Source organism: Odocoileus virginianus, chromosome 20, assembly GCF_023699985.2.
Source record: "Odocoileus virginianus isolate 20LAN1187 ecotype Illinois chromosome 20, Ovbor_1.2, whole genome shotgun sequence".
NCBI classification, from domain to species: domain Eukaryota; kingdom Metazoa; phylum Chordata; class Mammalia; order Artiodactyla; family Cervidae; genus Odocoileus; species Odocoileus virginianus.
The window spans coordinates 52,738,637-52,752,902 of record NC_069693.1 but is presented as its reverse complement, the minus strand read 5'-3'; the positions used below and the strand labels follow the sequence as shown (position 1 = coordinate 52,752,902).

Here is a 14,266-nt window from a genome sequence, read left to right as displayed (position 1 = left end):
AAGCCAACTTTTTCACTCTCCTCTTTCACTTCATCATGAGGCTCTTTAGTTCTTCTTTGCTTTCTTCCATAAGGGTGGTATTATCTGTGTATCTGAGATTATTGATATTTCTCCCGGCGATCTTGATTCCAGCCTGTGCTTCATCCAGCCCAGCATTTCTCATGATGTACTCTGCATATAAGTTAAATAAGCAGGGTGACAATATACAGCCTTGACATACTCCTTTCCCTATTTGGAACCAGTCTGTTGTTTCATGTCCAGTTCTAACTGTTGCTTCTTGACCTGCCTACAGATTTCTCAGGAGGCAGGTCAGGTGGTCTGGTAGTCCCATCTCTAAGAATTTTCCACAGTTTCTTATGACCCACACAGTCAATGGTTTTGGCATAGTCAATAAAGCAGTAGATGTTTTTCTAGAACTCTTTTGCTTTTTTGATGATCCAACGGATGTTGGCAATTTGATCTCTGGTTCCCCTGCCTTTTCTAAATCCAGCTTGAACATCTGGAAGTTCACAGCTCACATACTGTTGAAGACTGGTTTGGAGAGTTTTGAGCATTACTTTGGTAGCATGTGAGACAAATACAATTGTGCCTTCCATTATTCAGGCAGAATTTCTTGGGATAACACAGTAAAATGCACAGTGTACTATCTTCCCATGCCAAAGCTGCACTGTCAACAGAGACCACAAGTTCATCCAGCTGGGGAAGACAAGGAAGCCTTCCTGGAGAAGGTGACCCCTCTGATGAGATGCCTTTCCTGCCAGCATCTCTATAGGCCCAGTTCCAGGTGGGCCCACAGGTGCCAGACAGAAAAGGTGCATCTGTCTCCTTCAGTGAAGAGAGAAGAAAGACATCCAAGGAGAAACAAAGAAGCTCCTCCCCAGCTTTAAATGGCAGCCCACTCCAGTATTCTTACCTGAAGATTCCATGGACAGGGCAGCCTAGCTACAGTCCATGGGGTTGCAAAGAGTCGAACATGATTTAGCAACTATACAACAGCAACAAAGGCTGATTTCAAAGTGCTGGGGCAATCCAAGAACACACCATTTGAGGCTGCAGCTGAGGGGGCCTTGTACCATCTCTCTCGGGGCTAGATAGAGCTGATAATGGTTTACTCAAAGTGGTTTCAGACCATGATATCCCTGAGTAAGGTCCCCGCATCTATAAGGGCGTTTAGGTCTTCTAGGATAGCTCCTTGGCAGCTTCTTTAGAGACTATGGGTAGAGAGGTATATGATCAAAAATATCAGCATGGAACATGTCTCTCTCTCCCCCCTCTCTCTCTTTCTCCTTCTCTAATAACTGTTGAAAAGCAGCTTTCATTAATAGCAAAACCCTTTGTCCCTGCTCTGCCTACTATGAACTAAAGAAAGGGAGGGAGAGAGGGAGGAAGGAAAGAAAGAAGGAAGAAAAAAAAACCTGTTGACTTTCATTCAAGAGCAATTTAAAAAAAAAAAACACCTCAGGCTACCTTCCTCATGCAATCTTTCAGGCAGATTATTGGACCTTGTACCAAATTAAGCAAAAGATGAGAAGAATGAAGACGCCCTCTGAAAACATGCACTGGCTCTTTAATATCTAGGTTTTCTTTAAACCTAAAATTATAGCCCCATGCACAGAAGGACGACAGCATTATCCTTTATCACAATACCCAGCCAACTTTAACTCGTCTCAAGTGTTATTATAAGAAACAGAATTTACTGCTATGGACTTCTCTTCAATAGTCCTCCTTCCCTGTTTAATGAAATGTCATTATTCCAATACAAACCCTTTCTTTTTGCAGCCTGTTCCCCCCCGCTTGGCCACTATATTTCATTTCCTGCAGTTACGTGATATTATTGCCTTTTTCCACAGCTATTGATTTAGGTGTGTATGGTTATTACAATGCAAAATAAAACAGCTCCCCCATTCATTCTACCTTGTATCATTGAACATTAACTTAATTTGTTTCAAATCTGCATTTGATTTGGCAAGGAAACCATTTATCTTTATGAAGAAAGCCCTCATAAAGTAGAGAGTTTAGGAGATCACTGCTTTAAAAATTTAATAGCCTTGTGTCTTATACACTAGAAAAATGAATTAAACCTTCAAATAGTATATGTCTCAATGTAACCTTTTTGCATTTCATTCTATGTTTAATTTATTATATTCTAGAGGAGGAATATATAGAGGACAGATTACAGGATGTGGCTTGCTTCTGCACTGTGTGAATAAAGTCGGGGTCTACCGCACAGCAGCATCAAGACTTGCTGCAAATCCTCATTCAGCTCGAGCTGACGTTGATGATGCTATTTCTGGTGGTGCAAGTACGGGCTCTGTCCAGAGTTCCTTGCAGTCAGAAGGAATAGGGCACCCCCAAGAGGGTAAGAAACCACATCTGAGCTTAGGCAGGGCCAGAAGATGCAGATATCAATGGTCTTCACAAGAAGAGGGCTGAAGCTCCGGGCTTTGCTATGCCCATCTTCACCGTGAACGCCTTCCTTTCTTTGTTGCCGCCTCAATCTATGCTGTGTGGACAACACAGGGCACCAGGGCAACAGAAGATAAAGCTTGAAGGGTAGTAAGCTTGGAGAGATAAACTTCTCGGTGTTCAGCTGAATGAAAATGTGGTTGGATTTATATTTTGGGATGCGGGGTCAGTACACATATCGCTATATAAGTTTCATTGCTTCCTCCACCTTTCCAACCATCACCACCACCGTCATCACCGCCAGCACCAGCATCACCTCCACCAATCTCACCTCCTCACCACCACCTCCACCTCCTGCATCACCACCGCTATCACTGTAAGTGGTTTAAAATAATACTCTCATATGCCCACTATGCTAAACATTTTACATCCATTCTCTCCTTCAATAATACAGCACTGCTAAAAGGTACTATATTCATCTTTTATGCCAAAGGACACAGGAAGCTGCAGAATGTGAGTGAACTACCCAATGTAGCAAAAACCAGAGAAGCAAAGACTTGAATCCAGGTAGTCTCAGTCCAAAACTGTCTTTGTGATTTTCATGTGCTTTCACTAAATAATTTCAGCAAAAACAGGACTTCTGCTTTTTCTGAAGACCCACTTGCTGAATGGTAATCATCTGATATGAGAGCCACAGTCTGTAGAATTTGCCATGCTCACAGAACTAGTGAAAGGGCTCAGGAGCCTGGCTGGAGGATATAGGGGAAAGCCTGTCTGTTTCTGTTGATCACTGAGAACTTCTAATGCCATTCTGGAAGCCCGCCGTGCCTCCTCGATTTATACTGATTTGTATCGACTTGCCTAGTCTCACCTTGCCTTCAAGGCTCTTTTTTATTTTTTAAGTATGAACTACTTCATTGAGTTATAACTTACATACAGTGAAACTGACAGATCTTACATGCAGAGTGCAGTGAGTTTGTATAAATGCACATCCTTGTATAATCACCACGCCTAACAAGACATAGAACATTTCTATCACCAGGGTTCCTTTTAAGTCCTCCTTCTCCAGAATGGTACCCCTTGTTACATTAATATCATCTCAGCAAATCTCTTTTTTCTTTGAAAAAAATATAATAAATAGTCAACATTTATCTTATATTTATTATGTGGCACCTCTTACGCTATGTTCTTTCCCTAGACTATTTCATTTGATTTCCACATTTCTGTAGGTGAGCACATCATTATGCTCACTTTGAAGATGATAAAACAGGGCTGAAACCATGCCCAAGGTCACACACGCTGGTCAGGAACTGAACCCTGAGTAGTATGTCCCTTCTATTTGTCCCTGTCTCTGAGAACTCTGAGTACCCTGTTCTTTAGAGTCTATCATTAAGTTGTGATAAACTTCCAGTGTCTCTTTCATGATACGACCCCACCTAATCTTTCTCAGATCCCAGCAGTTCAGAGCAGAAGATTCGGCATGTATGGACTGTGGTATGCATGTGTGTTTCTCTGTGGACAATGCCTATCAGCCAGAAACACCCAGGACACACCTGTGACACGGAGGTTGGTTTATTGGCTTGTTGGAACAAGGGAGAACCCATACCATAGGAAGCCATGTATTATCTTAACAGAAAGTGCTGGAACAACTTCTAAGATTTGGTTGGGCTTGTGTTAGTTGCTTATGAAATAGATACAAGAAGACAGGGATTTGGTCTAGGTTGGGCACTGTGAGAAAGCTGTGGTTATTCCCTGATTGCATATCAATAAATCTTATCAACTTGGGGGACAGACAAGAGTAATGCTAGAGCGATGATTGATAAGGAAGCTGCAGTCATTCATATTGGCTGGGAAAGCAAGATGGTTGGCATTTTGTGGTTGGACAGTGTTCATGTTTTGTCTATGTTTAGGCATAATTACAGGGTGATCTCGTTTTTGCCTTATTCTATCATGGGCACAAAGTAGCATTGTCTAATGTTGGTGTTCCATAAAATTGTTAATGTGCAGTGGAAAAATGCCACAGCCTTGCTATGAGTGACAGGCCAGCTCTCAGAATTACAAAGGTCTGGCTCTTAATGTCAGGTCAGCTCCCACTATTAGCCACTATTCTCTTCTCAACTGATTGTTGTTTCTCAGGAAAATATCCCTGGAGCTCAAAATTAGTAAGGATGGTTTCAAAGAAAATTTAAGAAGCAGCAGTCAAGATTAGCCAGGCTCACCATGGGCCATGGACCACCCTCTGTGAGCTTACACTGGGATCTGCTCCCAAGCAATTATGTTATGGGTGTTGAGCAGAAAAGCAGGATGGTCAAGAACAGAGACTTATACATAGATGGCTTGGAATCATACTTCGCCTTCATCTTGTGCTAGTTCTATGATCTTAGCTATTTATCTTAACTGCTGAGCTACCAATTTCTTAACAGGTCAAAGGAATTGAATAATAACACCTTTCTCATAGGTTGTCACGAGAATCTATGAAATAATATATAGAGAATGTTCACCAAGGTACAGACACATAGCAGTTCCTCAATAAACAAAAACAAGCATGACTTTTATCTTCTGCCCTCTCGGTGCTCAGAAGGCAACAGGCATACTGGGTTTCTCTCTTCCTCTAAACATGCCAAGTATTTCCCACCTGGGAGCCCTTCTTCTCCCTGGTACCACAGCCTGGCGACCTCTACCCCAAATACTCACAGAAATGTGTGGTGGAGGTCTGCATCCTCATTCCTGAGTGCTGGAATCTGTGAACATGCTACTTTACGTGACCAAAGGGACTTTGCAAGTGTGAATAAGTTAAACACCTTGAGAAGGAGATTATCCTGGATTATTCAAAAGGGTTCAGTGTAACCACAAGAGTCCTTAAGAGTGGAAGAGAGAGGCAGAAAAGGCAGGGACATAGAATCAAAATGAACTAGACCCACCGCTGCTAGCTTTAAAGATGGTGAAGGGGCCACAAGCCATGGGATGCAGGTGACCTCTAGAAGCCAGGAGAGGCGAGGAAATGGATTCTCCACCAGAGTGTCCACAGGTAACGCAGTCCTGCTGACACTTTGACTTGGGCCCAGAGAGATTTGTGCAGATCAGTGTCCTATGGAACAGTAAGACACATAGATTTGTGTAGTTTTAAGCCATCAAGTTTGCAGTAATTTGTTTTAGCAACAGCAGAAAACTAGATCCTTTCCACTCAAATCCCAACTCAAATGTCACCACTTGAGAAATCCCTCCTAACTGTTCAGTTTAAATTACATATCACTCCCCTGTTCCCCAGTTCCTATCAAAAGAGCTAGTTTTGATTTTCACTCAGTACCTATCACTATTTTAAATCACCTTCAAGTTTATTTCCTTAGTTGATTCTCTGTTGCCTCATGAGAAGGTAAACACCATTAACAAGCAAAATGTGTTCACTTCTGTATAAACAACACCTAAAAGAGTGCCTGGCGCTTGGCAGGAGTTCAGCTGGTACTTCTGACCTTTTATATTTTTCAAACTGACCTTTGGGGAGCCTGACTTGACATATGGTCTAACATATGCAATAAAATAAGGAATTTAGACTCAATTTACCTAGGATTGTAAAGAGATGCAAGATCGGCATATTTAGGGCGTGGATGTTAGCATTTCTCCATTGTTGGAAAATACAAGTAGGTTATTTTCACATTCTTTCCTACTGAGCCCACACCACAGGGCCTCAGAATCCTCCTTAACATAAAGTTCAAGCCAGTCATTATGAACCAACTGCAGCTGAAAGAATAGATAGGATTTATTTGCCATTCTCAGAGAATAATGCCTGGGCGGGGGGTGGGGGGGGTAGTTCATATTGTGGAAGGAACTAAGGACATTAAGGCTGCAGGGAAACCAGGATAGTCATGCAATAATAACTGACTGACTGACGACTACATGCCAGGTACTATTTGAAGCTCTGATGAGCAATATCTTACCCAATACTACATCAACCTTAAGAAACGAGTTCTGTCTTTACCCTCTTTTCACAGATGGAGAAACTGAGGCATAGAGAAGTTAATTTCTCAAGGTCAGACAGCTAATAAGCAGCAGAGAGATAGCTGAAGCCCAGATCTTTAATTCTGGACATCTCCCAGTTAGTTATTATATACATTGTCAGCTTGGGATATGGAGTGTGAGATCTCTTCCTTTGAATATTTGAAGGGCTGCCAAGCAGAAGAGGATGAGGTCTGTTCTAGTGGCTTCAAGGGCACGGAGACAACCCTCTGTATTTGCATAATACACTCCCAATAATTCACACATTTTATCCTCAAAACAACCCCAAGTGGTTCCCATTAAGACACAGGAATCTGTGACTTGGAGAGGAGAATTGCCTTGCCCAGTCCACATCGTTCAAAAGCAGCCAGGGCAGACTTCAACCGTGATTCTCTTTACTGGGTGTCCTGGGCTTGGTCCACTAGGCTCAATTACCTGTAGCCTTAATTCAACAAAACTTGACTCTCCTGATGCTATAAATCTTGTACTCTGCTAAGCTCTGAGACTCAGAGATACGACAAACCTGCTTTTAAAGAAATGTGGACTCTGTTAGAAGAGACACAGAATAACCCCTTGCAAAATGGCACTGCGGAAGCCACAGGAATCACAAGGAATGGATAGGAGAAGAGAGAAAGGGAGGCAGACATGAGTCTGGGGTGAGAAATCTATGGAAGGCACCAAAGAGGAGGTGACGTATGACACAGAGGACATGCGGGTGGGCAGCCACCATAGGGAGAACATTTTGAGAACTCTTTCAACCTAAGAGAGAACTTCCCAGCAAATGTGCCAAAGGTAGAAAACTCATCGAATCTGACGTCATCATAAAAGGCTTTCACTGGCTTATTTATAGACCACATGGTCCAAAGAACTCTACACAGTGGATAAAAGGTTAAACTGGATGACCCTTCAACCCTCTCTCAGCCCAAAACATGTATGAGATCTTGGCTTCTCCATGAATTATTTGGTGATTCACACAGTTCAATTCTATGTCATAGTTTTTGGCATGCCAAACAAGTTTCAGGCCTTGAGGGCTCTAACCCTGTATTTGAACATTTCTCAGCCCAAGGGAAAAGAAGCACCTAAGCCTCCACAACACTTCCTTGATAAGTGAGTCCGGGAGACATGCTCAGTGCATCAGCCGAGCTAGGTGTTGCTTTTCTGCAAAGAATTTTCTATAAGGCATCCCTCCTTTTAAGAAGTGATCCTAGAAGGTAGGCTGTTACTGTTTCAACACTGAGTTATTCGTTCCATGACCATTTATTTCAGTGGCAAACCCTCCGCTAGTTGCTGACAGAGACTTACTCAACCCAACAATGTGCTCTTCTAACTCCAAAAGCGAGAGAGATAAATCACCATCTGCTGAGGCCTAAAGGGACATTGTTGTTGGTCTGGAATCCTTGGACCATTATCAAGGAGGCAAAAAGAATCCAGAGCTGTGACTATGACTTGTCTGGAAAGTCTTCAAGAGAAACTGTCAAACAGGTAATGAAAAGTTACGGTAATACTGAATAGGGAGGGCTTTATTCCATCAGACAGACTTGTGGTAGACAGAATCAAGACAGCCCCATGGCTGTCCCCATCCTCATCCCAGAATCTGTGAGGGTGCTCCCTCGAATGGCAGAAGGGGGCTTTGCAGATGTGATTGGGTGCAGGACCCTGAGGTGGGGAGACCACCCTGTATTATGCTGTGGACCCAGCGCCATCGCAGGATACTTATAAGAGAGACATGGGATGTCAAAGCCGGGAAAGAGTGGATGGCACCGTACAACTGGCTTTGAAGACAGAGGAAGGGACCCTGGGCCAAGGAATGCAAGCTGCCAGAAGCTGGAAAAGGCAAGGAATGGATTCTCCCCTCAGGTCCCTAGAAGGACCACAACCCTCAGACACCTTGAACTTCAGCACTTCCAACCTCCAGGACTATGAGATAGTGAATTTCGGTTGCTTTAAGCCACAAAGTTTGGCAGTTTATTCCAACAACAGTAAATACGATACGGTTTGTTGAGTTGTGCCTGTATTGAGTAATTTACATTCATTTATTTAAAAAAAAAAGTTTACTGTAAGCATGATGTTCCAGGAATTGTGCCAACTTCTGAGGGTACAGCAGTGGCCCAAACAGTGAGGAACTAATTTATAGTCTTGTGAGTACAAAAATAAGAAAACAGCTCAATAAGCTCAGTACTGCTGCACGCATTCTAGAGACAAGCAAATGAAGGCAAAGAGGAGTAAACTAACTTCTTCAAAGTCTTTGAGTTATAGGTGGCCTGACCAAGCTCATTTGTCTCACAAAAATCCAGTGCCATTTCCACCACTTTCCCATTTTCCTTAGGGACAGCTCAATGATGCAGATCTAAAATTCTTTCACACACATAACCCTCTTATATTCCTCTAAATTCCCTGAGGAGCTGCATATATCCTTTCCTCAGATGGGACAGGGGCCATTTCTAAAGTTGTTTTGAACCATGGCACTTCTCAACTTCCTTCTCTTTTGGACCACAGATGTGTATCTTGTTATAGGCAACCCCTAATATTTTGATTATTTCTATGCAAATCACCCATAATAAATTCACCTGCTTTCCAAATGCAATCGATTTTAGAAGCATGAAAGCAAAAACTAAGTAAGCCCAGACAATCTTTGCAAGTGTCCATGACAGGAGAGACCTAAGTGGCTGAAAGCTGTTTTCCTCACTGCCAATCTGTCAGATGATTTTCCTTGCACAAACACATACCCATCCGGTCGGGCTAATGCTTGCCTTTTCAACATATGTGAGCAAATAAATGTAATTACGAGCAAGATGTAATCACAATTTCTTTGCTATTAAAGCTGCTGTACACTCTCATGGCTTGGTTAACAATATATGCAGAAGGGGGGAATTACCTTCTACTCTCCCAGGAAGAAAAACATGCCAGAAGTATGGCCTCTTTTATATTATATCTGCGAAAATACAACATTTAAATGCAGAATTTGACTTTCCAAGAACTGCACCAGAAAACCTTTTAACAGAAACAGCAGGGAGAGAAAGCTTTTTAAATCATGATACTCCATGAAGGATTATGAGAATGGAGGTCATCTCATGAGACGGAATTGCAAATACAATGAGGAAAATCTTTTTCCTCTGTGTAAATACAGGGGGACAATTTACTCTTCTCTGTTGAGTTATCAGGGAATATTTTCAGCTTCTGGAAAAAGAAAAGGACAGAAGCCACCGTGTCCAAATGGATGTACTGATTGATGTGCTTGGCTGGTACCTCGTAGGAATGGTCAGCTTCTCATCTACTGAACCAGGCTGCCTGAGAAGATCACTGAAGACCTGCTTCCTCATAGCCTGTTAATCACCTAGGCACGCAGAGGCTAACGAGATTCTGACCTGTATTCAGTCCTTAAAGGAAGAGCAAGAAAAGGCAAGTCTATCTAAGTTACAATGCTTGAAAGCCACCCCAGGCCAGTGGCCCATTTGATATGATCGGGCATTGACCATCTTCATGTTCAATTTCGCTCTCAGAAATATCCAACTCTGGTTGTTTGGCCAGCACTAGGGGCTAGCCTCTTTGGTGAGATGGTCAGAAGAAAAGAGGTTACTCAGCAATATATCTGATTTATAAGTCATAACAAAATATCTGTTAAAATAAACCTTCATTCGGCATCTCTGTGTGTGAACTACACCCAAACATGAGTATGCCTCCTTTAGGAATCAGGATAGACAGACAACGGTTTTTGTTTTTACTTGTTGTTTTTTTTCCAGTTAACATTTCTCCATCACTTATAATGAGCTGAAGAACTATTTCAATATTGAGAATGTAAAGGGTAGTAAGACACACAAAGTTTTGCCCTGAAGCATAACATCATCTAGTTGAGACAGATAAATAAAGGAATAAACAAATTGTATCAATAAAAAGCAGCAAGTGCTTTATAAGCATAGGTTAAAGAGGGCCATATATTTGGTTCTTTGCCTACACAAGGCTTCAAAATCTTTTTTTTCCCTTATTTTATTGTATTTTTTATTGGAACATAATGGCTTTAAAATAGTGTGTTAGTTTCTGCTGTACAATGAAGTGAATCAGCTATATGCTTATCAAGTTCTAATGCTTTAGTTAAACTCCAAAAACATTACTGTACTGTTTTGTTTTTAACAGGACTTTATAATGAAAGCCAAGCATTTTATGTGAATGGCTAATGCATAAAATAAAATAAACTATATAGAGTTTCCTTTGTGATGAATTTTAGTAATGCCGTATTTCTTCAATGCTATAGTTCAGGGTTTCTTACATTTCAGCCTAGCTGAATATAGGATGAGATTTTTTTTTTCCACTCTACCAGTGGAATCTCAAAATTACAATGATAGCATTTTATCTTTCTTAGATATACATAAAATTATGTGGTGTCCCACTCTTAGATTCAGGAATTATACTTTATGTGAGTATATTCATATATCAATACCAATTATATTCAGGGTACTGATTACACAGTGGTGTGCTGATAAATGCCAATTAGATAGTAGTATGCTGATAAATGTTTAACAACCAGCTCTCTGATTTGTAGCATTTGCCAAGCTTCCCTAGTGTAAATCCATCCTCCTACCGTGGTCGGTGTCCAGCTAACAAGGTGACATCTCTGAATGCGAGTTGGGACAAGATGAGCACAGCTGGCCTGGAGACCCTGGGTGAGCCAGCCCCAGTGCACCACCACACAGATGCAAAGCTAGAACTGTTTTCAACCTCCTTCCCCACCAGCGCAGCTCAGGCAGCGGACCAATACTGCCTATAACAACCTGGGAAGCCCTATCAGAGTTTTTACTTAATACCACCCCAACATTATCAAGTTATATACAGTGGAAAGTACGAATCTGATATTAATTTGCCATCCCTTCTTATTAGGCTCCTAGCCTCTGTTTTTGAGTCGAGTATTATCCTGCTTAAATTCGGTTTCTCATTATCTGGTTCAGTGTCAGCTGCTAACTCTAATTTTTGTATAATGATATTCCACATTCCATAGCAATCTTCATCAGAAATGGACAAATGTATATGTTTGGGGCTCTCCTTGAACTGAAGAGCACAACTGGTATTTGTCTGCAAATGTTGTGAGTTCAGACTTGAAGACTGACTATTTTTCCTCCATAGGCAGAAAAAAATAAAGAATGTCCATTCTCACCACTTGCTGCACTGGGTGTTCAAGCCAGGGCAAAAAGGCAAAGAGAAGGTAACAGTGGTCTCAATTGGAAATAAATAACTGAAACTGTTCTTGTTCATACATGACATAATCTTCTATGTAAAAAATCTGACTGAATCCCCCCAAAATATACTAAATTAATAAATGAGTTTAACAAGATTGCAAATATACAAAATCAGTATATAGAAATCAGTTATATTTCTGTTAATAAATAACTAGAAATACCAAAATTTTAAATACCATTTACAATATTATAAAAAATATGATACTTGGGCATAAATCTGACAAAAGATGGGAAAGTCCCATACTCTGAGATCTATAAAATATTGCTGGAAAAATTAAAGACCTAAATAAGTATAAAGATATACTGTGTCCATTGGTCAGAAACCTCATTATGGTTAAGATGTCAATTCTCCCTAATCTTTCAGCAGGCTTCTTATAATAGAAATTGATTATATTCTAAAAGTCATATGGAAATGCAGAAGAACTAATGTAGCCAAAATAACTTTTAAAAAGAATAAAGTTGTACAGCTTACACTGCCAAATGTCAAATTTTATAGTTAGGCTATAGTAATAATGTACAGACAAATGATTTTCTACATGTTACAAAAGCATTTCAGTGGATGAAGGGTGGTCTTTACAACAAATGGTATGGAACCATTGAATATCCATATGAAATGGATAACTTTGATCCAAGCCTTGAACAATACATAATATTAATTCAAAATGGATCACAGACCTAAATATAAAACCTAAAACTATGAAACTTCAAGAAGACACAGGAGAAAGCCTTTCTGTTATTGGATTAGACAATGATTTCTCAAATGTGACATCAAAAGCACAATCCATAAAGGAACTATATGCTGGACTTCATTAAAAATTTAAAATGTCTACTCTTCAGACGATACTATTGAAAGGACAAGCCACAGGCTGTGAGAAACAGTTTGCAAGTCTTATACTTGGTAAAGAATTGGTATCCAAAATATACAAAAATCTCTTGCAAGTCACTAATAGAAAGCAAACAATAAATAAATAGATTATAAATAAATAAAAAGATTATATGGGCGATAAAGCACATGAAAAGTTGTCCAATACCATCAGTCCTTAGGGAAAGCAAAATTAAAACTACAACAGATACCATTACATACCTATCAGAATGACTAAGATTAAAATGACCCATCACACCAAGTCTTGGAAAGGATGTGAAAGACCAGAACTCTCACACACTGCTGGTGGGAATGCAAAATGCTACCATGACTTGGAAATCTCTTAAAATGTTAAACACCCACCTGTCAAATCACCCAACAATTCCATCCCTGGTATTTTCTAAGAGCAATGAAAACATTTGTGCATGCAAAGGCTTTCACATGAATGTCTATAGAAGCCTAATTTGTTATAGTGCGAAACTGGAAACTCCCCAAATATTCCACAGCAGCTGAATTGTTCAACAGATGTATGATCATACAATGGGATGTTTCTAAGCAAAACAAGAATGCAGTCTTGTTACACGCTGCAACCTGGATTAGTCTCAAAATAATTGTGGTGAGTCAAGGAAGCCAAACAGAAATGAGAACATACCATATAACTCCATTTATATAAAATTCTAGAAAATAGAAACTAATATAGAGTGACAGAAGGCAGATCTGTGGTAGCCTAAGGGGAAGGAGCGATTACAATGGGACACAAGGAAACTTTTAGGAGTAAATGAACGTGTTCGTTACCTTGTGTAATGGTTTCCCTAGTGTCTACATATATCAAAACATCAAATTATACCTTTTTAAAATGTGCAGTTGATTATATGTCAACTATACCTCAAGAGACCTGTTTTTCTTTCAAGTATAGATACTGGAATGGTTTTAGTGCCAGAATTCTTAAACTATACTTATGCATACCAAATGGATTAATGATTCAGAATAAAGAAGTAGATGGACTAATTTAACAGCCCTTTTAAGCAAAATTTATTTGTTCTGGGCAGTGGATTTTGAGTGTTAAATTATTAGGTAACCAATCTGAATACCTTCTTCCCTTTAAGTTGTTTTTTTGTTTGTTTGTTTTTTGGGGGGTTTTTTGGTTAATGTGTATTCATTCATTCACTGACTCATTCATTCACTCACTCATTCAGTAAATAATTATTAAGCACTGACTAACAGCCAGCATTCTTCTAATACAGCATTTTTTTTGTTTTTTTTAATGAAGTCTTTCTTTCATGGAATTTGCAATCAAATCAAGCAGATAGCAATTAAAATGCAATTATTAATAGATCTCTACCCTTTATTGGAAATTATTTTGTGTACTTACTATGTGCTAGACAATATACAATAGAAGTGAGCAAGGAAATAGCTTTCTATTCTCTGGGAATGTAAAGCCCAAGCTAAGAGACAGACAACAAAGTAAAGTCTGTAACAGGTGGCTGCAGCTGTAGAAGCGACCTACTGAGAGGTCATCCCAGACTCCCAGAGACAAAGATGCTGAAACTGGGTTCTCTAAGCATTTCACGTCATCTCCAGTAGCTGACTTGTAGCTTAATCTCCTAAGGTTTGAGGGTTGTGCTCTAGGACAGGAATCTGGATGGTCCCATGTGATCAACATCACCGTTGGCCCTCTCTGAAGCACCAAAAAAGACTATGAATAATATAGAAACTTCAGGTGCCAGGTCCAAACAAGATAGGAGATACTCAACATGGTCAAGAGATATTTCAACTG

The 14,266-nt window shown here is 40.2% G+C and overlaps 1 long non-coding RNA gene across 1 annotated transcript in view; it reads right to left on the bottom strand.

Moving 5' to 3' along the window:
• Positions 1-5,278: 5,278 nt before the first annotated feature.
• LOC139029954 (uncharacterized) overlaps positions 5,279-14,266 on the bottom strand; it is a 267,587-nt gene continuing 258,599 nt past the window's right edge. The window contains exon 5 of the long non-coding RNA XR_011482300.1: positions 5,279-5,494. This is a non-coding gene — a long non-coding RNA (uncharacterized lncRNA). The remainder of the gene's footprint in view (positions 5,495-14,266) is intronic.